Source organism: Tympanuchus pallidicinctus, unplaced genomic scaffold (genome assembly GCF_026119805.1).
Source record: "Tympanuchus pallidicinctus isolate F22 unplaced genomic scaffold, pur_lepc_1.0 scaffold2, whole genome shotgun sequence".
Taxonomy (NCBI): domain Eukaryota; kingdom Metazoa; phylum Chordata; class Aves; order Galliformes; family Phasianidae; genus Tympanuchus; species Tympanuchus pallidicinctus.
Window position 1 is genome coordinate 35,802,445 of NW_026294721.1, and position 24,807 is coordinate 35,827,251.

The window sequence follows — 24,807 nt, forward strand, 5'->3', positions numbered from 1 at the left end:
CCCAGGGACCTTTCCGGGAGCGTTAATGATTTAATGGGAAAGGCCGCTTCAGAAAGGGTCACGAAAGCTGAGGTGTGAGAGGTTATTACTGTTTAAACATATTTGTTTTGCCGTCCTTCTCAGAAACTTTAAGTCAGAAGAGATTTCCTTAAGCAGACTGCCCAGACTGACATCTTTAAGATGGGTGAGAAAGACAGAGTTAATTTAGTGCAAGAGATAAGACATTTCCTTGGGGAAGTCCTAATTCCAGGCCTATTACCTCTCAGTGTCATTTCATGTCAGCACACTGCATGGAAAAGGGTGTTAAATCTTTTTAATCATAAAATATTTTTCTTTTGCTTGCTAAAATAAGGTTTTGCCTGGAGGTTACAGAGTTTTAAAATTATTTCTGAACTACATCCAATTTCTGGACAGTTCATCAAAAAGTGCAAAATGAAGCTAGTCTGTCGCCTTGTCAATTTATAACAGACCAGAGAAAGGAGAAGGACCTTTCCTCGGTGTCCCAAATGGAATAATTATATATGTTAAAAAAAAAAAGGTTGGAATTGCCAAGTGCAGGCATGTACAGCGTGTTAAGATTTGCCAGCTGTCACAGACGCATCTGTGGCTGTGAATACATGTGCATACATGTCCTAATTATGCATGCAAAGCAATGGGGTAACTAATCTTGGCGGTTGAAATTAACACAGATTCCCTCTCCCTTTTTTGTTACTGAAAGTTCTGAAAGTACCAAAACTACTGATTGTAATCTCTTTGAGTTTTTTATTCATCAGTCTCGAAGTGACCTCACAAAAAGAAGAAAATGGAAATATCTTTTAAACTTTAGCGCGTTCTGTGCAGAGACATCCGAAAGCAATGATCTTGCTTTACTCAGGCTTCCACCCATTACAAAAAGAATTGCAAACAGTCACAGACTTTTCCCGTTTTCCTCAAACTAAAGAATGAGGTTGGAAGTAACGTCCTCACTGGCGTAGGCACTAAGCTGAGAGAATGCAAGGAGAGTCCTGGAAGGCACAGTTCCCACCAGTATGCATGACATACTAGAAGTTTTGAAAATACTTAAAGATATACACGTAGTGTATTTAGATGACATTCTAATTCACATTGTGCCATGTTATTTGTTTTTGAGGTCTCAATACACAGGCTTAATTACATTCTGATTTGGGGAGCAACATATTTAAATTGGTACTCTGCAGGTTGATGTTTCTACAGAGACACCATCAGCACGCAATCTCCAGGTAACTCCACTACTTGCAGAACACTTGTCTGTTGTTTTTTGTTTTGTTTTTCCTTGAAACTCCTTTGAACTGACTGTACTCTTTCCACTTCTCATGCTTGCATAACGTCTCCTCTGATCTTTACTGAAGAAGCAATATTTTGCTTTTCTATTTCAGTCCTTACCATTGTTTTCCTAGCTTCGAGTTCTCAAGAAATAGGATGTCTTAATTTAAAAAAAAAAAGTCTAATTAGGCTTTTACAAGTGGGTGGTGTGACAAATTAGCCCTATCTTCCACCAACAATCTGACGGATGGGAAAATAGAGATGCAGAGGCTGTTATTGTAGCTGGAAGCTCTCTACCACATCAATTTTGGCCCCAAGCCAGAAGACCCTAAGAAATGACGAGAACGACTGATGGGTTTATGAAGTGTATTCCTTGTGAGGCCTGACATCAAAAGAATGTGTCTTTACAAGCAAAATCTCTGTGCCTTCTGCAAAAACACTTCTTTTGTCTTCAAACTGGTATGAGGCCTGGTGTTCTCATGTTGCAAGAGAAAGATTATCTTCTTCTCCTGCCTGACTCTGAAAGTTTCAGCCTCCAGTTTAGTCAGCGTTGTGATGTAGTGGTCTGAGATGAGGGTTTGTCCGGATTCCAGGAAATACAGAAGGATCACCTCCTTCCAATCCTGAAAGGCAGAGCACATCACTTTACCTGCTGAGGGATGCAGCTTTTTCTTCGATTGGGAATTCATGCGTTGCCTCTTGCAGTTTGAGACTCTGGCTCATCGTGCTGACGCCACATCTCATCACCGGTAATGATGCAATCCTGGAAACTGCTACCTTCAGCTTCGCCTTGGTTCAGTAGGTCCTGACAAACTTGCTGTGAAACTTCACGTGGAACTTCAAAATAAGGAATCAGAATTCTGGTTGAGAATCTAGTATGAACCTTGGAATGCCATAATAACTCAGCTTCCCTCTTCCTTTTAACACGTTTGACATCCTAAAGCACACATCCTTAAGTAAGCTCTTTCTTAGCTGTTGTTGATCGTAGGGCTAGTTATGAATCGCATCATGTGGAGGTTTTTTTGCCATTCACTTGCAGCACTTCATATGAAGCTGTAAATAAAGATGACGCATGAAGTTGGCTGAAGTTTTCTACTCACGTGGTATTTTTCCAATAAAAATTAAGCAAAAGTTTACAGCAATACACAATTAAGTGTTCAATAATTACTGCTTCTGTCTCAGAAAGGCAAGTCCTTGACCAAATAGCATAAATCCAGTTTCCCTGGCAATTAAATGTTATTCGGTGAAAGAGCAGTACTGAAGTTGTCAAGGAACCAAATTGCTTACTTATAATTAGCAACATTATGGTCATTGTCTGGCTACCCAGACATACTGTAAATAAGCCTGTGCAGTCTGTATGATTTAAGATTATTTAGAAGACAGTCTCAAGAGAGAGGTAAACCAACTCCTTTCTCAGTCACTCAGTCAGCTTGCTTCAGCAGGGTAGTGCCTACAACTCTGTCCAATTTAACCCTTTTTAGCAGACTAAAGGAAGGTCTGTTCCTTTCTCTAAATATTGCTCCAATTCCTCTATCTCGCAAGATCATTTAGAACCACATTTGTCAGATTTTTCAGTTTCCTGGATTTCTCAAACTGTTTTGCAAGAAGCGTTAAGAGATGTTGCTCCGTAATTTACACTTTTCACTGCAGTTCCATGGGGAACTTTAGCCAGCATTGGAATCCAGAAGAAGTAAGAGCCATAGATTTGTTATACTCTACGCTTGGTTGCCAGATGACTGTTTTTTTTCACTCCATACTGTACTTTTTCACGTTCTAGTTTAGCCTTTCAGGTTCAGCTTGGCTAATGTCTAGGAAGAAATTTTCAAAAGCGAACACTTCTTCTCAGTGCCAATTCACATTTAAGAGAAAATGTGAATAATTTACTTGTGAGTGCTCACAGTCCTTAACCAGCAGTTTGCAGTCCAAATGACTTTCAAACAAACAAACAAACAAACCAAAATTGCTTTAGGTTGATTGAGCGGGTGGATCAGACCAGGTGTCTTCTGAAAGATCCCTTCCAACCTCAACTGTCCTCTGACCTTTTTTTCACAACTCCACTGCAACACTATGAGTCCATGCACTTACAGTTTCTGTCTAAAAGCACAGATTTCAGCAGTTAACCCTGAGTCAGAGTATAAATTAAGTCCTCCTTTATTTCTACTTGGACATGTTATTTCGTCAGTTAGGGCTGAAGAATACACAGCCAAAGTTTGCCATTAAATGCTGCTGAGTAGGTTTTGCAGGAAATAACAAGTTTAGTAGGACAAAACTGAAAATAGAAAGACAAGGCATAACTCTGATATTAAAGATAGACACAAGCGTACAGAATTAACCTTGGAAGAGCTTGTACTGTTCCGTTCTATCCACGCAAGTGAAATTGAGCTCTAGAGAGTGAGTCAGAGCCTACAGATCGTGATCAGCCACAGCAAAGGAAGTAGAGATTCAAGCCACAGTAGAAGTTATTTTTGTCTTGATTTGTCCTCTTCTTAATCATGGAAGTATTATGTATGTTTTCATCTGAAATTAATTTTAGTCTCTCGCATCAGGAACAGTTTCTGATTTTAGGAAGGCTTTCACGGGAGTATTAAGATGGAGATTTTGCTCGCTGAATGACACATGAAGAGGATAACGATTTCAGAGCTGCATGTCCTATTTTAGCAATTTTAACTATCAGGAGAAGATGGGCTGACCTACTTTCAAGTAACAAAAATAGCCAGGGATCTTTAAACAAAATCAATCTCATTGAGTTGAACAGAAATGGAGAAATATAATTGTTCCATTTGCAGGTTATGCACTGCTCACAGTGTAACCTGGGGACGTGTACATCGAGGCTCTGGAAGCATTAAAACAGAGCAGCCCGACTGCGTATACTGCCAGCAGAGATCGGGGATCACTGAAAATCTCAACAGATTGCTTTTCATAGGATTAGTGAATCACCAAGGTTGGAAAAGACCTCTTAGATCATCCAGTCCAACCATCCACCTATCACCAATAGTTCCCACTAAACCACGTCCTTCAGTACAACGTCTAGACGTTTCTTGAACCCCTCCAGGCCTTAGCAGTCACATTCCTCACCCCATCCAATTAAGGATGGAGATTCTCCTTAGCCCTCCTCTTACTGTTAATACATTTACGGAAAAGGTTTTTGTTCTCTTTGACTGCAGAAGCCAAGCTGAGTTCAAGCTGGGCTTTCGCCTTTCCGATTTTCTCCCTGCACATCCTAACAACTTGTCTGTACTTTCCTCTAGTTGCCCATCCCTTCTTCCACTGCAGCTAGATTCTCTTTTTCTCCTGGAGTGTCAGGATAAGGTCCCCGTTCATCCGTGCAAGGCTTCTTCCCCGTCAACTCATCTTTTGGCACAGGGGAAACATAGATGTTTTTTCACATATTATTTAAATTGTAGGCCGAGGAACTTCAGTGAGGATTTTGATAAAGGTCACTCTGTGGACACGAGGATACAAACTCGCCACTAAAGATGCAGGCTGACAAATGAGACAAGAAAAGTGGATTGGGAAAGATCAGAGGCTGAAAAGATTCTTGGTCGACTGCATCTTTGAAGAGATGGAACGGAGTAATTATGAGCTCGATTTGGTGCAGAGCAATGCGTAAAGAACTTCCGAGGTCCCTTTCAGACCTGAATAAAGGGATGATCCGTCTGAAGATAAACCGTCCGCACGTTTCCAGAAGTAACAGCAACTAAATCCGAAGTTTGAAATCTTTTAGGACAGTTTACAAAACAGAAAGCGCACAGTTGTCAGGAGAGATACGTTTCTAATTCTGAACTTACTTTGTTTTCATCCCCAGGAAACCTGTTTTCTTTCTGCAAAGAAAGAATAGCCTGAGTTTAAATCACTGCCAGCCTGCAGACGTTTGGTCCCTGCTTTATTCAAAACCCTTCTGAGTGTCTTTATAGTCATAATCGTTGTTAGAACTCCACAATTCAACTTAATCTACCTAGTTTACTTTGTTCCTTTTGCTATTATCCTAAGGATATTACCCACGTTACACTCAAACTCCATTTCCTGCACAAAGTCTCATAGGCCACTAAGATACGGTTAGCTGTTTTAAAGCTCAGCTGAGAGTGTCAAAGCCTTAATTTATGCAGCATGATAACTTCACTAGATGGCAGTGGAGAGAAATAGTGGTTCATATAATTTCCTTGTTCTTTTTAATTTATTTATTATTATTTTGTTTATTTATTTATTTATTTATTTTAATAGGCCAGGGAAACACCCCTGTAGGGACTGCAGTTTATGAGCGTCATCCGTGTTAGGTCCAGATCACAAGACCACACAAAGAGCGTAGGGGCTTCTGCCCTCCGGTTCAGTCTGGATGCAAACTTTTGCAGGAGCACCGTCACATACTCTTCTGACCCTAACACGGAGGTGCAGAGAGCAATGCTTATCTTTGAACTTTGGTGTTGCAACCACTCTTTCCTTGCCTTCTCATCTTCAAGGAAGAACTTCTTTAACGTGAGAGTGACGGGGCTCTGAAACAGAGGTGCTGAGGTTACGGAGTCTCCTACTCCGGGTATATTCAAGACCCATCTGGCCACCTACCTGTGCAGTTGGCTGTAGGGAACCTGCTTTTGCAGGGACTCAGACACCGTGATTTTCAGAGGTCCCTTCCAGCCCCTACGAATCTGTGATTGAGTGTGAATCTACACTGGAAAAAACATCACGTTTTCATTGGTAGAGTGACTAAAACAAAACCAGGGGAAGAATCGATGCCGTTGTGTACCGACCACTCCCAGGACCGGGAGAAGGGCAAGAGGCAAAACTCAAGGACCAAATACTTCAGGAACAAAGTTCTGTAGCTTCTAAGTTTCAAAACCCATAAAAATTGGACCGGTCTTTTGAATATGGAACGGAGCGGATGATTTCCCCCAAAATCACGACATCCTTCTGTCAGTGAAATTCTCCAAGAAGTTCCTCTTAGCATTCATTCTGTGAGATTTCCCTTACTTTTCCTTTTTTGTAGCCTTTGGAAAGCAGAAATACATGCAAATACCAAGCCCTGGGGTTTAGTTAGTGACACAGCAGGTTGGAATCTCTGCTCTGCAACGAGAGCGTCGCTTTAGTCAGATATACATAAATAATAGATACGTCAGTCGTAGCGCACAAGTCATTGCATAAACCAGTCTGTTGAAAATAAGTCACTGCTCTCAAGCATCAAGATGTGGATGAAAATAAGTAGTGGGTTACACAGATTCATAGAAAAATACACTTCAGATTAGCTTGTTGGGTTTCCCAAAGTGGATTGTTTTTTTGTAGATGGTTAGAATTCAGTGTCTGTGGAACTAAGTACACTCAGCAGTAACGGAAAACAGAAGAGCAACGTGACGAAACAGATGATGCAACGTGTCCTCACTCCAGCCGCAGTCACGGGGAAGCTATTATATTGTCTCATTGCTATTAGTGTCGTGCTATATTTCCCAAGCTAACTGCAATACATGGTGAAATGGTTTGGTACTGTGATCCTATAGGTCTTTTCCAACTGTAACGATTCTATGGTTCTATGAAGCTGTCCCGGTTGTCAGTGTTTTTGACCCATACTCAGGCACAGCCACTCCCTCTTAATGGTTATCCCACGCTACACAGTTTGCATGAGATGGACAGCACCACCCCAAATCCTTCACCCTCCCTTTGCCTGCAGCTTCATCCTGCACCCTTTACTCTTTATCGTCGATCCTTCATCTCACCCCTGCCACTGCATCCCGCATAGCGATGTGATATCTACAGCCATCTGGGCTTGCAGTGGGACATCACCGGGGACATTACTGTATGGGTGAGTTAAGTCCCAAGGCCTTGGGGTAGCTGTCAAACGCTACGGCTTGCCTTAACGAAGCTTGGCTGTGCTAACAAAGCAATGATCTCCACATGATGCGATGCAGCTGGGGCTGCCCGGGCACAGCTGCGCTTTGTTTGGAGCTCAGGGCAGGGCCAGCCCCCAAAGCCTCTTAAACCCACCGGAGGCTGCTGGGAGCTATTGAGGGCTGCTGGGAGTTTGAACTGCTCTTGGGGCTCGCTCCTTGCAGTAGGAGGCTGCTGGGTTTGCGGTCATGATTTTTGGGGGGCTAGCCTTGGGGTGGTATTGGTTTCTCTCTCTCTCTCTCTGTATTTCTAGAAGCAGAGTTCTGCTGGGCTCCCTGGTGTGTGGTTTTTGGTTTTTTTTGTTGTTTTTTGTTTGTTTGTTTTGGGGGGGGGAAACCAGCACAGTGCTGCTGTTGCTGGGCTTTGAGTTTATTTTTGTAAGGTTTGTTTTTTGGGTAACTGAAAGAATTGCTGCTGCTGCGCTCCTCTGATTTGTGGGGTTGTTACAGAGGCTGCTGCTGGGCTCCTGTCGAGCTGCTTTTTCTCGGGGCCCAGAGGGTTCTGAAGGTGCTGCAACCCCTTGTGCTCAGAGCGACAGGTAAGCAAGATGGAGCTATGCCCTTTAGCCCAGCTCTGGTGGTGGTAAGTAAGAAGTTGTAAGGAAGGAGTTCAGGGGCTGCTGCTGGGGAATGCCTTGCACTGAAGGGCTCCTGGTGCTTCCTTGACTGTGGCAGCAGGTTGCTTGGCTCCCACACAGCTTTTTCTGGGGCCAGTATAGGGCTGCAGCTGGGTTTTTCCCCTCCTCTCTTTTTTGTCTCCCCTATTTCTCTAGTAGGGGAACTAGTACATCATCACCTGAAGTGATGACTGAGGACATTAAAGAAGATGTGGCCAGCAGGAAGAGAGAGGTGATTGTCTCCCTCTGCTCAGCTCTCGTGAGTGCCCATCTGGAGTACTGCATCCAGCACAAGATAGGCACAGAGCTCATGGAATGTGTCTGGAGGAGGACCACCTCTCTTGTAAAGAAAGGTTGAGGGAATTGAGAAGGTAAGGGCTTTGGGGAGACCTCATTGTGGCCTTCCAGTACTTGAAAGGAAGGTATAAATGGAAGGGGATTGACTGTTTACAAGGGTGGATAGCGATAGACGTGGGGGAATGGTTTTAAGCTAAAATGGCAAGGTTTAGGTGAGAGATCAGGAGGATTTTTATTTTTTATTTTTTTTTTATTTTTTGGCTCAGAGGGTGGGGATGCACTGAAACTGGCCGGATGATCTTTTGCTCTTTTTCCACCCAGGCCATTCAATGATTCTGTGACGAGGGGAGCGGCTGGCCCAGGAAGCACAGGTGAAAGTAATTCACCTGTTCTTCCCACGTGACTCAGGGTCTGCCCCTTCCTGAGCTCATTTAAGGGCTAGCCTCTGCAGGGAGAACATCTCCTGGATGAAGGCTGCTTTCTGAGAAAGGATTTTCTGTATCTGAAGACCCTCGTTACTTCTCAAGTGAGTTGGCTTTTCCTATGTAGTTGTTTTGTAGTTGTAAACTGATAGTTTACTTGGTATTGCAAAGAACTTTCACTGCTTCCGAAGACCAATGCGTGGCCAGTCCTGTAGCTGCCTGGAGTAAGAAGCAATGCAAGGGTAGGTTTGAAAAGAAACACTGCTTGCAGGTTTTTTTTTTTGTTTTTTTTTTTTCTTCTTCCTTGTGCAGGGTCCTCTTGTAAACCCAGGCCTGTTAGCAGTTTCACTGGAGGCTCTCATCTTTTGGTTAGATGGTGCTGGACTCCCTCTTTTATTTTCTTGGGGCTGGTTCACCAAGGTTTCCTCTGTCTGCCATTTGGGTGACACAGCCAAGTAGGATGGGGGTGAGAAAGGCTTTATTTTTGTTTCCTTTGGCAGGGTCAGGGCTGTATGAGAGTCACTTTTAAGCCTGGACCTGTGAGGAGTTCCACTGTTGGTGAGTGTGTAGGGGTGACTGGAGGCTCCCTGCTTTTGGTTGGAAGGTGCTGGGTTGTTGTCTTGGTCTTGTTAGGGCTGGTGCACTGTGCTCCTTTGGCCTGGTTGCTGCTGGGGGTGAGAAGAGCTTTATTTCTCTTTTTTTGTCTCCTGTGGCAGGGCTGTGTCTGAGCATGTTCTAAGCCTGGACCTGTGAGGAGTTCCACTGTTGGTGAGTGTGTGGGTGTGAACTAGAGGCTCCCTGCTTTTGGTTGGAAGGTGCTGGGTTGTTGTCTTGGTCTTGTTAGGGCTGGTGCTCCTTGGGGTGAGAAGAGCTTTATTTTTTTTTTTTTTTTTTTTTTTTGTCTCCTGGGGCAGGGCTGCATGAGGAGTTCCACTGTTGGCTCTCTGTTTTGGTTAAAAGGTGCTGGATTGTTGTCTTGGTTTTGTTAAGGCTGGTGCACTGTGTGGCAAAAGGGAAGTGAAATAAAAGTACTGCCTGGGTTGGGCTTTATTTTTTTTTTTTTTTCTTGTCTCTTGTTGCAGAGTGGGTGCTGCTTTGGATCAGTTCAGTCTGTGAGCAGTCCTAGTAGTCCCATTGCTACTAGGATTGCTTGTGGATCCCAGAATTGTGAAGGTGTTTTTGCTGCAGGTCTGGGACTTCTGTGGTGAGTAGTTCTTTTCCAGGGTTTCCCCTCCTGAAGGTTTTTTTTTCTTTAGGTTTTTGTGCAGCCCTTAAATGGGAAGAAGAGAGTCCTGTGCCCTCCTGTGATGGATGTCTTTATTTTTGGTGAGTGCTATAAGCATGCTTTTGTTGGTATTTTATTGCTGAGGATAAACTTTAGTTGATTTTTATTTTTTTTTTCTTGTGGGTGGTTTTGGATTTTTTTTTAGTGAGGTTGACTTTTTTTTTCTTGGGGGGGTTTGAAAAAAAATTTTTTTTGTTTGCTAGAGAGTGTGTGTTGCACTATCTCTAAAGAGATATATTTTTTTTTTTTTTTTGGTGGGAGGGTGGGTTCTGTTGTCTTTTTGTGTCTTTTGGCCCCTTGCTGGGGCCCTCCCCTGGGGTGGGGGGGTGTGGAGGGGGGAAAGATGTGTTCTATTGCTTGTGGTGCTCCTACTGCTGCTGGGCTTGGGGTGACCTTCCTTGCAGAACTGTGTTCCTTCTTGGCCAGTGAGGGTGCCCTGGCTCTTCTTTCTCTAGGGCTAATTGACTGAGGGTGGAAGGCCTTGTTCTGGAAGGAGAACCCACTTCCTTACTTCCTTTAGGGAAGGTCTTGAGCTCCAGTGCCTGGATGTCTTGGAGAGCTTGTAGGTCCTATCTTAAGATTAGATTGTATGTGATCTCTGGCAGCTTTAGTGAAGTTAGGTATATCTTCTACAGCTAGGGTTCTGCCCTAGCTGTAGTGAATGAGAACTGTATAAGGCAAGAAGAGGTGGTGTGGTGACTTATTTTCTGACTTTTATTTTTCCCTTCTTTCTAAGAGGTGAAGGAGGTAGAGTGGTGTGGGTGTGCAATTGTAGCTGCCCAGTATAAGAGCTGACTTAGTCAGGAAAACATGAAGTGTGAAGGAGAGCTTTCACCCTTCTAGCTTTTCACCCTATATATTCTGATAATACATGCAAATGGAGTGGCTGCTGAGCCTTGATCTGGTTCAAGTTTAAGTAACAATGACCTGAAGCTGAAGACTGAGTGCCAGTCTGCAAGCTAAACTGCAGTTCCATATGTAGGAATCCCCTCTAATAAAATTGTTTGCTGCTTAAGATTGTGATACTTAACTACACCATAAGCAGTAGAATAATGAAGACGCTTCATGAATACAGAGCAAATTGTCTTAGAGGTATACTTTTTATTTTTGCATCCAGCTGATGTTTTAAAAAGACATCTGGGTTTGAGTAAAAGTATCTTACCTGACTCTAAGTTTCTCTTCCTCAACAAGCAAAGCCAAGTTCCGGTGCCGTCTTACTCGCTGTGGATGTGAGTTTAGAGCTTGCGCTGTAAGGCTCAACCTGCTTACTAGGCAAAGCAACTGCGACACTAGGCAGGAATGAAAAGCCATCAGCCTAGAGGGGAATGGAATGAATTGAGTGAACTTTACTTATGGCTCGCTCTGGAAACTTGAAGCTCTTACATGATTAAGAAACTTGGATGTCTTTCCAGACTGCATTGTGTTTGCATTTGCCACTTTTTTTGCACACTATTGTTTTCCATCTGGTTTTACTTACAATTGTAACAATACATAGCTTGGTTTCTGTTGTCTCAAATGTAGGTCACAGCCAAGAGATGTACAGAAAATGAACAAGATGCAGCACCTCTCTAGTAATCCCCGATGATTGCTGTGGTAGCTTAATTTTGTGGTACTGATGTTGATTAGGTATCAGCATCAAGCTGTCAAAACCAGTAAGTGGCTTTAATTAGTTCTTTCCTGATGTAGTAATAGCCATTACTAGTTTTATAGCAAAAGCTGGAGTGCAGTTGCGTGGGTGGCTTCTTAGAACATGTAAGTGAATACAGCTTACCTGTGCTCACCAGCCCCGAAGCCTTGCTCTTGGCTGGTGGAAAGGTAGACTGGAGCTGTTGCTTCTGTGAGAGTTATGTTGCCTGGAGACTGGCTTTATGATCTTTGTTGTTTTCCACAGCTGCTGAAGACCAACATTGCTGTTCTGCTTCAATAAGACCTGAAAATAGAACGAAAGTAAAGTCTTAAATAACAGTACTAGAAAAATCTTCTCTGTGCAGAATTAAAAGAAGCTATGGGAAGCTTGACTGGAAGCCCCATTTAGAAGAAAGGAAGAGAGTATATGTGCTCCTTAACTGTCTCGCTTGCTGCTAATTTTGCTATGAGGTATGGTTTTGCTACAAGATATGGTTTAGTAGTTTAGTGGGTAATAATGGCTATGGGAGGTCAGTTGGACTAGATGATCTTGTCCTTACCAGTCTTGCGATTCTATTCAAAGCTCTTTTTCCTCTAGGTTACCAGTTTCTTCTGTTGTAGATAGTCAATGGTACCTGTAAGTGGGCAGAGCCCTTTCATGTCTATGGCCTAGTCTTTAAAATAAGAAGTGGGATGGCTTGTTTTCTGTCCTATTCTTCTGACAAAGAACAGTCATTCTGGCACATATTATACAAACGTTATCACTACATTCTGTTTAAACTAGTAGCTTAAAAATAAATGAAGAGCAGATCAAAATTGTTCCTGTTTCACAGAAGCCTTAACTTTGTTCTGTCTTGCTAGAAATGTGACATACTGCTGTTGGTGTGAATGCTTCCATGAGAGCCTGCAACTTCCTTTAACCTAGCTCTCAAAAGAGTAATTAAGAGCCCTTAAAAATAGCTAGGGGTCTAGGGTATCTTTTACATTTTTTTTCCATGCAGTATCCACTTTGGACACTAATGGTAGTGTGATTCTATCGCAGACTGTGACTGCTACTGAACAAGAGATGATACTGGTTAGCAAGCACAAAGCTATTGTTACTATTGATTAAAACCTTGCTACTATTCTTCCAGGTTAGCTATGAGTTTAAATAATACTAAGTTATGAAATACTTGCTACTGTTCCTGCACAGGGTCAAGCAGTTTTGATTACAGCAGAGCTTGTGGTGTATCCCAACTAGGAAACTAATCAGTGCCTAACTTGCAGCTGAAACTTTTCTGGAGTCTTGTTAAGAACAGTGCCAGCTGATGAATGGAGGCTTAATGATTACAAAATTGTGGTGTAAGTAAATAAGCAAGTCCATGCACAATCTGACAGCAAATAATTAAATCTTCAACCGTATTTGTTTTTGTTCCCAGCAGCTGCTCTTCCTAAGGAAATTTCAGAAACCTACTTGACAGTGGGAGAATTCCACAGCTGAAAGAACTATGGGTTGTTAACCAATGACTTGGGCTGAACCATCTTAGTGGGCAGACTCTCGAAACCCCTGTCTCTAATTACTCCAGAAAATAAGTACTTACTTATTTCTACCCTATTTTACGTGCACGGGGGGCTGAGACAGTGGATATGATGCATTTCCAGGTGGACCAGGATAAGGTCTAAGGAATGCTTAGAAATGCACAAAAGTAAACAAAACTTGCAGTGAGAATTACAGTAAAAAATGATACCCAGAACTTCCAGCAAGACATGACAGATAAGTTGTTTCCTAGATGACAGAGTCCTTACCCTGGATGCAGACAGCAGTGAGGTCTATTCTCCTGTCAGGGCCAAGGTCAGATCTGGTACTGCCTCTTCAAAGAATGAAATGCTGCAATGGATGTCACCGAGGCTCTGTTCTGCTACCCGTAACAGCAGCGGTAGTATTAAAGGGCTTCGTGACCCTTAGAAAAAAAACAAAAGAGGTGTGAAAATTGTTTTGTGTACATACAAGCACTACTTAGCAGCAAGGTCACTATTCACTTAACTACCCCTTGTTCTGAGCAGCACATAAAAATTCAGCTTATCCTGGACTGTATGCATGAAACATGCCTGAAAGCAGAATGAGAGGAGGAGAGATTTGGTAAAGCACTTTTTACAATCTGCACAAATATACAGAAATCAATCTGAAACTCATTAAAGACTTAATTATAGGCTGTGCAGTGATCTATGGAACCAGGCCTTGATAATTTTTGTAAAATATGCTACGTTAACTTACGTATGGCAGAGCTGTAGATTTAAATAGCTCTACAGTATTATGATTAAAGTTGAATAACCATCAACAACATTAACGAATGACACTTTCTGGTTCATATCCCCAGCTTTTATGAACTCTATTGACTTGCTGAGTAGTGTGTTGAAAGCACTCATTTTCTATCATGCAATCATAACTCTGAATGGCTGCACTTGTTGATATAATTCTGCTCGGAAGAGAAGTGGTAGAAGATCAAAGTAAATATGTGCGCTTCCAGAAACACAGGTCCTGAGCTGAAATAATAATAGTGTAATAATAACTCTGACAGTGAGTGTTTGGACAGTGTAGGATGTAGACATGTTGACAGCTACCTCACTGTTTGCGGGATGCCAAAAATCCCTCACAGAAGTTTGCATCTTCCCAAAATTTATCTGTAGAACCCTTTAAAAGAGCTGTTTAACATCCTCGTATGGCCTGGTTTTTATTCTGTGGCAAGGCGTTACTGGGATTACCACTTGTGTAACTAGTGTTAAAGAACATGGTTTTGAAAAATTAACCTTGTTTCAAGTATGATTTTGAGTAAGCAGAGAAAATAAACGCACAGCAGAAATATCATCGTCTACTTCCCTGGGAAATTCATCTTTCTTAAGCACCATATTTAATCATAACGTGCAACATCTCTTTTGACGTGAATTTATTATTGTGACTATTTTGACACGCTTCAGTAACTCCCAGTGATCATCATTCTGTCACATACAGCATTTGTCACAAAACGCTTCCAACTTCTACATTGATTTCTTACTTTGAAATAAAGACTGCATTTGGCATTACATATAGAGAGATATATAAGACAAAAGTTCAGTGATATTGGACCAAAACAGTACTGTAATACTCATTTTGAGGATACAGTCTTCCCACAAGCTGAACTGTAATAACCAGCCACAAACGACTGCTTGAAGCGCATCCTCCTTTCCCATTCTTACAACCTCCCTGACCACAAGGGTGAAAACTAAAACAACTCTCCTCTATTTTGTGATGGACAAATCAGGACAGTTTTCCTTGAGATCGGGTGAGCAGCTATGGCACGTTCCAGTAACAGCTTACTTTAGGGTATTTTTCCCCTTAAGTGGATAAGTAAAAATAAATGTACATTATGATGAACTCAATTCCCACCTGAAGCTTTTACCCACTCTGGTCTACAGGGAAATTGGTTTCCAGCACATCCTCAGCTGCAGAAGGAGAGACAGGTGCAGGTTAAAAAAAAAAAAAAAAAGCCTGCCATAATCACTCCTCTTCAACACAGCTGGTTTAACAAGAGCACAGAGGTTTATTTGGACCACATTTGGGAAATGGGAATTTCCATCTTTTTGTTCTGTTCTTAATGTACAGTGCAAAAAGATCACTTGCTCTGGCAGTGGCTAATACGTGACATCCGAGCAGACCCTTAACCAGGCTAAATAGCCATAGTTCAGTGGTATAAATAAGCAGTAGAGCACTCAGTGGCCAAGGAGCCACTCTAAAATGCTTTTGATTAATTTCCTGTTTCTGAGTCGGTCTCCAAAAGCCTCTAGATAACTTCCTGGCAATGCAATAAACTCAATTTGTAGAGCAGCGCTTCCAAACATTTTCCTTTTATTCACAAGCCAGAACATGATGCTTCCTATTTATCTGCCGGTGGCCTTGGCAGGGGGCTGACTGGAAAACTACACCGGTGCGGTGCAATTGATGTTGACGCAGCGCAGATAAACAGCAGCTCTAAAGCCTTCCACCCACCGCCCAGGGGTTTTCCCCATCGTGTACTTACCCTCTGCAAAGACCCCATTTTGTGTAGGAGGACTTCTTGCCCTTCTTCCTCTGACACAATCCTGGATGACACCAATGTCTCACTCCTTCACCTTCCAGAATGAATTTATGAGTCGTCACTCTTGAAGTAATTATTCAGTTACAGTGGCCACTTTTTATTTATTTTTGCATGACCACCTGCATGAATGAGGTAGAAAGGAACTGTTGCTCCACAGTGCAAGAAAAGCTCAAGAAAATCTCAGCAGCTTGAGGGCAGAAGGGAGGAGAAGTTCCCTCAAGTCCCAGTGCAGTCCCAGTGAGCATCCCAATGGAGCTGGACCAGATATAGAGCCACAAAAAGCAGTTTACGGGCAGTTCCTGTAGCTCCCGTTTCCTGGCTGTTACTTCCAGCCAACATACTGAAGAAGTACCTGAAAAACACTGAGGAAAAGGAGAAAAAGGAAAATACAGCGCTCTTTTTGTCAGTTACGTGGCCACACAGCAATAGTGGGGAGAGAAAGAGCATTCACATCTCAACCTGCCTTCACGCCATCTGTTCGCAACAAGATACTTAGTCCCCGTGCAAGCAGAAGGAAAAAGAGATAGGTTACTTTATTGCACATTCAAGTAGATTTTTGAAAGGAGGAAACCACGCAAGCTAAAATTAAATATAATTTTCTCTTTTTCCCCATAGACTCAGTCTGGATGAATGCCAAACCACATTCCTAAGGGGTGAGAAAGGCCCCACATCTGCTTCTGGTGTAACTGTTTGTATCTTCACTCTAGGAAAATTAGGTTTGAAATAATCTCAAATTGTCTGACACCTGTATCCTATTAGAAGTGACACATGGAAACACCTTCAGCATACTGAATTTAGCACCACGTCAACAGCTTAAAGTTCACGGGAAAAAATGGCAAAAATCATTGCTTCCCACTTTTGGCTGAAACAGACCCGGTGTCTTTTCACAGGATGATACTGCAAGCTTGGTCCATAACTGCAGTGGGCTTTGAGCCCATAAATACAACATAGTCTGTGCCCCAGCTATGGCTGGAATTAAATCCAGTGAGCACATTGTGGTGACTGGAGTCATGCAATAGACCAAGGCTTGTTGAGACACACCTAAGGGCTGGGTGCCAGCCAGCAGCCAGCATGTGGGCACACAGAAGCTTCAGGGGCAAAGCAATGCTATAATGTGGTGGAAAGTACAACAAAAATAGCAGGTAGGCAAAGTAAGCCTTTGGCTACAGCAAACGAGGACGAGCCCAGATGCAGCAGCCATGGCTACTATAAATACAAAAAGGAAGAAAGGAAGGAAAGCTGCTTACCTTTAGAAGGCCTCAAGCACACAAGAATCTCCAACAAGATCCTCTCGCCTCCGCTGCCAGCCCTTAAATGAGATCCAGGAAGGGGTGTATCCTGGCTCCACCCCTTCCACTCACTCCGGTTCATTGCATGCACCTGAGCTCCCCTAGGTTGGCCCTCCCTTCCCACCAGGTGCTCAATCAGGCTGTGATTTAGCAAATCTGTTACAGAGAGCTTCTCTGAAGTTTGGCTGTGAATCTTGATTTTTGCAACTCACAGCTTCTTTTTATGGTGAACAGACAATATATCACTTGTCTTGAGCAGAGGAGTCAGATTGGCGCTACAGAAGATAAATTCTGCCACGGCATAAAGGTTTGGTCACGTTCAGACACAGAGAAGAACCAAATGACTTCAGAAGCTGTGCATCTAGTTTTGCTATGATGGCCTGTGCCTCCCTCAGTGCAGACTGCGACACACTTGTAGTGCTTTACTTGAAGCTCCGTGTGGAGCCTCCCATTTGCAAATTCCTCTATTAGGATAAATCTGATGACCTCTCCTCCGGATAACTCACTGATGAGAAAACACTAATTCTGCTGAGTTAGGAGAAAGTACTTTCTTTCTTTTCAGATAGCATTGTTTTGCAGCAGTTCTGCTGAAAAATTGCGAGTACACCCCAGAGTCAAGAAAACCAGAAAAATGCTGTTCTTGATCATTTTTCCCTCACGTTCTGGCCCTTCGCTGACACCGTGTAAGCAATCACTTTCTCATCACAGTAGTTGTGACAGGCAAAAGGGATATTTACAGAAACACAGGCAGGTCACAGAGGTTGTTAAGAGCTCAAAAATTGCAACTTAACTTTTGAAAGAGTAAGCAGAAGGCCCACAGCAGGGTTTGTATTTTGTTAGGTGTGGCGCAGTACAGAAAGGGGGGAGTCCAGTTCCGACAGCACTGAGGCTATGGATGGTCAGAGAGGGGCGAAGGATAACGTGTAATTTCAGCACACCACTGCAACTACCTTGATAAAATGATCAAGGAAAATCTTACAATGCAACCTACAATACAATACAACCTAGCTGAGGTGGTGTTTATTCTGAGAAAACATCTTCAGTGGCACAAGACCTGTTTTGGATCCCAAAGCCTTTCTCAGAATTATAACCTTCAGCTTACGAGAGAAAACTGTGACTAGATCCCTGCAAGTTTCCCAAGAAAGAAAATGAGAAATTGCTGTAAGTGAAACGTGTGTGTGCACTGGAGGCATAGACTCACTGCAGTCTTTTGGAAACAGCCTTCCAAAAAGGATGTTAGATAGTAGGATGCTTTCCCAAAAAGGATGCTACAAATCACATGCTTGAGTTAAGAAATGACAGCAACAGTCCGAAGGGAACATACGGGACAGGCAATAATACTTCATTATGAATGCCGATTAGATGATTTCTCTTTCTAAACTATTTTTGCCTCTTATGAATAAATGAGAGAAAACAAGGGTGCCTTGTAAACAGCTGCTTCGGGCCCTTGCAAACCTTCAAAATGACGAGGTGCCAACGTGAATTTAATAAGCCCGCTCTTCCTGTATTCTAGTCAGTTCCCAGCTGAGGCTCAACTGGGATACGGATGCAGTGTTGCTATTTGTGAGTGCAAATACTGATCCCATCCAGATATCTGGATAAGCCGTCCTCTTCCCTATGGGCAGCTTGGCTTCTGAGACAGACTTTAGCTGCACACCCCTCTATCCCTTTATCCAGACTGAGAGCTCCACAAAGAGCAGAATTGACAGATACGCATTGTGACGGTAAACATGAGCTGTTGAACTCCAAGCCAAAATGCCACCACAGTCGTCCCATGTATATCAGCTACTGCCTTTATCATTATTTCACATACCTTAAAGACAAGAGACTCTTGCTTCATATAGACTTCAGGGAAAAAGAGCTGCCTGCTGGCCTCTAAGCAGCCCAATTCTTTGTGAAGTGACACTGGCCAAGACATCTGGGGCACAAGGCAGTGTCGTCCTTGGCTGCATGGGCGGATTGCAGCAAAGACATATGTACAGCAGTGATAGGTGGTATCAGAACATCCTCTACTTGAAACTTCTCTGAAGGTCAGTGTGATACTATTGAATACAATAACATGGAAGAAGCCTCAGTGCTCTTCCCAAGATGAATCCCTTTCTCCTGTTTCTAAAGATTTTCACTTTTGTGTCATCAGTTGTAGTTGTTTGGCTACACAGTCATTAACAGCAAGGACTAGAGGTAATGGCCTTAAGTTGTGACAGGGGAGGTTCGAGTTGGATATCAGGAAATATTTTTTCTGAGCAAGAGTGGTGACAAACTGGAACAGGCTGCCCAGAGAGATGGTGGAGTCACCATCCCTGGAGTGTTCAAGAAACGTGGAGATGTGGCGCTGAGAAACATGGTCTAGTGCAGTCACAGGCATGAATTGGTGACTGGACTAGATGATCTGAGCGGTCTTTGCAACCTTAATGACTCTATCATTCTGTAACTAGAGGAACATGGTGACAAGCAAAAAACAGTGAGCTTCAAGGTAGACAGATACAACAGACAGACTGTTACACTAGTAGTCCAGTGTCCACGTGTACCTAATTGCAGCATGGGACTCAAAATCTTAATGAGAAGGATGCCAAAATAATCTTTTAAACCATAAACAGAACTTCGCAGTTGGTAGACTTCCCCAAAGAAAGGAATCTGTTTCCTTTGAAAATACTTGCTAATAGCAAGTCCTATGAAGTTATACGTATCTACAGTTTCTACAGCATATGTATTATGAATTTTTTTTTCTTCCCCCTTCCCCCCCCCCCCCCCCCCCCCTCTTGGATAGCTACAGAAGAAAGCTGTGAATTTGCCTGCTTTGTTGACTGACAGTGTTGCATTTCTCAAGTCTGGCAGCTGCTCAGGAAACAACAATGATGAGCCAGGGTCTTGATAGCACTCACTTCAGTCCTCAGAAGACTCATGACAAAGCAGAAGAAGAGAAATACTATCTTCACCATGTCTGAACCTTTCTTTGTTTTTGGCTCAAAGTTAGCTTTCTGAGGCATTTCTTGCAATAACGCTCTGACTTACCTAGGAGATGAGAGGGAGGTGTTGGCGTATGACAATCAACATCATTTTGTGGACAATTTCACATTTGAGAGCATTTCTTTGAAGCTGATTGCCTTGGGAATACTGTGCTCAGGAATGTTTACTGGCAGAAAATCTGGCCTGTGACCAAATAACTCCAGCTTGGTATGGGAGATTGGAGAATGATACCATCGTATCCTGTGAAAAACAGGATGCAGGTGGGCACCTCCCTGCTCCCTCTTATCTGATGGCAAGGCCCAGAAGATGGGAACAGAGGAGTTTTTGCTGAGATCCCAAAGCCAGAAGCTGCCAGTCCAAAGAGAGAGGACTTGACCGCTTTGTGTTTGAGCTGTTATTCCAAAGGGAGCTGACTCGACCACTTTGGACTTATTTATAAGTTTGTACAGTCGCCGTTGTTATTGTCAGCCAAACAACAGCTCCCATTGCTACTGAAGATCAACGTCTGAACTATGAGCAATGCTGGAATATGTGATGGTGACTATCTCCCTCTTGCTTCCTACAAGAACTCCCTGCTTGTATTTCCTATCGCTTTTCTATCGTCCACCTTCCATTCCCCATCTCCTTAAGCAACTTGGATTTGTAATGAACTGGTCGGGCTAACATTTGACCCTTTGTGTCTTCGTCTCGCCATTGGGTATACATGTATCAAAGAACCTCTTCTCCCTCCTATAAATTGGGACAAGAGATTTTTTATGGCATAGTCTGCAGGATACTTGTCATGAGAGTGTTGTCCTTCCAGACATAGTTTGAACCTCTTCTCTGTGTGCCTCCTGGAGCTGCAAGGAGCAATATTTTTCCTCTCCAGGAAAATCACATACTGGAACTTAATTGCATTTTTGGAGCTTTTTATGTGTATGCCTCTCTGGGACATGTGAATTAATTTTGAGTATTTGCATTTGTTTAATATGCGTGTGCCTTTCCAGGAGGACCACTGCACATTTTGTGATTTTAGTATCTTGTGACTTAAGTGTGATTTGAATCTTTTTTCTGTGTGCGCCTTTTGGAGTTGAGAGGAATGATTTTTTTTTCACTTTAACGTGTCCTCCTCCCCCCCCCCAAAAGATCACTCCGTATATTGAAATCTAAAAAGTGTTGTTTGAGCCTCTTTGTCTTCTGTGTGTTCCTCTCAAAGAAAGGAAGGAGTGATTTGAGCACTTACATTTGTCTGATAGGCGTGTGCCTCCCGGGCGAGGTAAGAAGTTACTTGAGCTTCTGAATACCTGTACCCCCATCTCCTTCAGTGTAGATCTTTCTTCATATTGAGAAATGAGTGACAATGTAGTCACTATGAAAAGCAAAAATGTGTTTGACCTTTTAGAAAGGCGTGGTGTTTGGCCCTCATTATCAAGGGTGGACTGGGCATGACAGAACAGGCGTAACTTGTGGAGTGTTGCAGACCATACGTGTCCTACAAAATGAGGCTCGTACCTGAGCCAGAAAAGGAAAACCATTTATCTGTGCACTCGGGGCTGCTTTAAAAGCTTCCGTGGAGCTCTGAATTGAAGAGCATTTGGCAGAAACCCCAATGATACAAGCATTGCAGGAATCAGTTAAAGTAACACAGGAATTGGTTAAGACTCTGCAGAATCATATAGTAAACCTTGAGAGACGATTAGAAAGTGAGAGACATGGTACAGCTTTGTTGCAAATAGCCTTAAAGGAACAGTTAAGGTGTAAGGGTACCAGTGACACTGTCATCCATAGTGCACCTCAGGAAAAAACTTATCTTCAGGAGGAACTGAAAGAATAAAGGCAAGGGTGGAAAAATCGGAGGTCTCCCCAGCGCACTTGCATCCTTTGATAGAAACTGAATATACATTTGATAACAGTGATGATCTAGACTCTCAAATGAACGTTAAACAAATTCCCTTCTCAGCCACTGAATTAGCAAAATTAAAAAAAGATTTTGTCCGCTCTGCAAAGGAATCAGAAACAGAATATGTATGGAGGGGTAGCCCCACTGATGAAGTCCAAATATTATTAACTGAAAAGGAAGCTGAAGGATACTGGGGACCAGGAGTATTTTTAACTACTGGCAACAGTTGAGCTCCCTGGTCCTTAACACAGAAGGCTGCCTGTTGGGCAGGTGTTCTCAACCCTTTAGAAAGGGGAGACCCTCTTGCTGTTACTGGAACGGTTGATCAATTAGTAGAAAGTGTTCAAAAGACCGCTTGTCTCCAAAGGATGTATGCTAGAAAGCTGCAGCCGCACCATGAATCGTCTGTGATGATGCCTGCTGATCCTGAGAGGATATAACCCCTTTAATTAGGGAGGCTTCCAGAATTGTTAAAACCTATGAGTATACAACTACAAGGAAAAATACAGGCTATGCCTCAGGGAGAAGGAGCCTAGGCAGTCTCTAACCATCTGCAGTCAGGATACAAAGCATGGACGTGGGGGGAGGTTGCCCAAGAGTTAATAAACTATGGGAGAAAATATGGGCTGATGGTTTCTTCCACCAGTAAATTCAAGACAAGGGAAGTGAGGCTTGCCCCCAGACCACCTAGCCTCAACAGAACAGAAAGAGCCTCACTCCCAGTAAAAACGGGTAGGCGAAACATTGATCATAAACGCAATGGACTTTGGTTGCTCTGGGCTAGCAAAAGGGTATTCCGTGAGATTTGATGGATGGACTAACAACAGTTAGACTCAAGAAGTTGGTGACTAGATGGCTGACTGCGCTTGAGGAAAGCAAAGCCCCAGGTTCTAGTGCCTCTCCTGAGGAACCTGAATGACTATCCAAACCATTGGAAAACTGATGCCTTCGCACCTCCCACGTGAGTGGGGAGAGTGAAGAGGGGATGTATTAGAAAGCTCTCAACGAAGGAAAACAGTCCTTGATTTAACACCTTCTGTCCCGAGGCCCCACTGCTCTTGCCCATTACCCCTGTGTTTCACGATCCACTCACTGACAATGTGGGGAAACTCTCTCAACTCCCTGGACGGCCTGTGTCTGTTGACTCAGCTAGCGTGAGGCCAGTTCCCTTAACCTTCCTGGAACCTCTTAAAAAATATTCTTGAAAGGCTAAGGACACCCAGAAAAAGAAATATAAAATCAATACTCACTGGATTGTTCCCTCATTTTTAGTCATATTAACAAAGCCCAAAAAGGGCAAGTCGATGTCTTGTTTTATTTTACAGAAAATCCCCGTGGGACCTTGACTGAACACAGGAAAGCTGATAGCTGACTTTAACCGTTTGTGTTTTATGAGAAAGAAGTTGAAGATTTGATGATGCTGCAACGCTGAATACTCTTGATCATATATTTTGATTACTTATTTTGGTTGCAATAGCATTATGTTTTGGGTTGCTGTGGTTGTGGGTGGTGACTGATATCAGTATTTGGATCTGTTAAACTTCACACTTGGGTTCAGAGTTTTCACAGGTTATCCTGGCTTACTGGCAACTCCCTGTAGAGTGATACCATTCCTTCTGACTCCTTCTTTCATCCCTTTTTATCATGACTTGCACGTACCTGCTCTATGGTGTTTCCAACTTCCTATCAAACTGGGAAATGAAGCAAGGGACCCATCTAATATCTGTCAGATGTGGTCTGAAAAGAAACCCATCATAAAGCCCTTTGCAATATGATGTCCAGTGTCAGAAAGTTGTTGATTTAACACCAGTAGAGGAGTTCCATCCAAAACATGGCTGTTGGAAAGTGTCTAAGTTTTGGTAAGAGATGTGTGTGTTTCTGGGGTTACTGGGATTTCTGATGGCTTATACTGGGGGTATCCTACACACACTATCCTCTGAAAATTCTATAGACTATAACGATACTTGAACTTGTCCGACTAGTAACATATATCTCTCAACACTTGAATTGCTTTGGAGATTCTCAAATGGAAAATTCTGTTCATATTTAACCTTACAGCAATGTGCAGTGTTGCAGTGTGGTGCAGTGATACCTTCACTCTGCCTAAATAGAGTGTTCAGTTTTGTTAGCCGAAGGACTGATAATCTCTGTGATATTAGAAAACATATTTGCTCCATCTACTGCCCTGGCAAAACACCAAGTCGTCTTTGAAAACGTTACCAGGCAAGTCCACGTATTGCCAAGCTGGACTAGATATGCTTTTTGAGAATTAAACTTGCAAGAGCAACGAGTGCTGAAAATGGCATTGCAAAACCAGTTAGAGCTTGATATGCTGTTACTTAAAGAATTGGGTGTCTGTGGCAAATTGAATGACTCTAATTAATTGTTTCCTAAAAAAAAAAAAAAAAAAGGAAGGAATGAAAATAGTACTTGTTAAATAAATTGCCCACGGGTGAAATGTGTCCTACTATATTTATTGCAACTCTTGTGTTGGTACCTTGTATGATCGCATTTTTTATTCAACTTATACAATGTGTTGTACTTTGTAATCACTTGTTCTGATGAACAAGTCCAGCAGATCATGGCAACATTTGCAACCAAGCCCACAAAAAACTTTTGTAGTGATTGTGTAGCACTTAACTCCTCCTTCGCCCCCTCTTTCCCTTATGCTTTTTTTTTTTTTTTTTCCTTCTTTTTTTCTTTCCACCATCCTGGATGGTCACTTATGCATCAGTTTCATGCAATCTTCAAGCCACGTGGTGGTGTCTGAAGCCTTTTCTGGTTTTGGCCCAAAGATTGCTTTCCGAGGCATTTCTTGTGAGAAGACTCTTTCATAAGACGTATTGAAGAACCTCCTCTCCCTCCTATAAATTGGAGCAAGACACACCACAAACAGAGTAGGAGACTAAAGCCCAACTTAGATGCAGTATAAATTTTATGTTGTTGAAGAACAAACTGCCTGCTGTCTCAGTGAAGCCCAGCATTACTTAAAATTGTTTATTAATGTTTTGGCAAAAACGGCGAAGAAGGCCGGCCTGCAGGATGATCTGCTTTTAATGCTTGTAGAGTAGCCCTGAGGAACAGAAGAAATTTCACAAATATTCAGTGTGTACACAAAAGCATCACTGCCTTTAGCAAGTTATCTACAGCAACTTAATTCTTAATTTAGAGCCTGTGGTA

General features: G+C 42.7%; 3 long non-coding RNA genes across 11 annotated transcripts in view; 2 read left to right on the forward strand and 1 right to left on the reverse strand.

The window, feature by feature from the left end:
* Positions 1-7,273, forward strand: part of LOC128079923 (uncharacterized) — a 121,846-nt gene extending 114,573 nt beyond the window's left edge. Inside the window, exons 10-11 of the long non-coding RNA XR_008206373.1 lie at positions 1,130-1,238; positions 6,938-7,273. This is a non-coding gene — a long non-coding RNA (uncharacterized LOC128079923). The remainder of the gene's footprint in view (positions 1-1,129; positions 1,239-6,937) is intronic.
* Positions 737-16,129, reverse strand: LOC128079924 (uncharacterized). The gene is made up of 4 exons (XR_008206374.1): positions 14,805-16,129; positions 11,547-13,341; positions 10,938-11,090; positions 737-5,942 (listed from the first exon to the last, which is right to left on the reverse strand). It is a non-coding gene; the product is annotated as an uncharacterized LOC128079924 (long non-coding RNA).
* On the forward strand, positions 7,478-20,411 carry LOC128079922 (uncharacterized). 9 transcript variants are annotated; one of them, XR_008206370.1, is made up of 13 exons: positions 7,478-7,693; positions 7,931-8,142; positions 8,390-8,594; positions 8,991-9,048; positions 9,207-9,258; positions 9,573-9,816; positions 10,231-10,341; positions 11,297-11,427; positions 11,767-11,872; positions 12,594-12,742; positions 12,823-12,973; positions 16,108-17,464; positions 19,549-20,411. It is a non-coding gene; the product is annotated as an uncharacterized LOC128079922 (long non-coding RNA). The 9 variants fall into 9 exon arrangements; XR_008206371.1 differs by having other exon boundaries at positions 7,479-7,693; positions 16,108-16,172; XR_008206369.1 differs by having other exon boundaries at positions 12,820-12,973; positions 16,108-20,411.
* Positions 20,412-24,807: the final 4,396 nt, after the last annotated feature.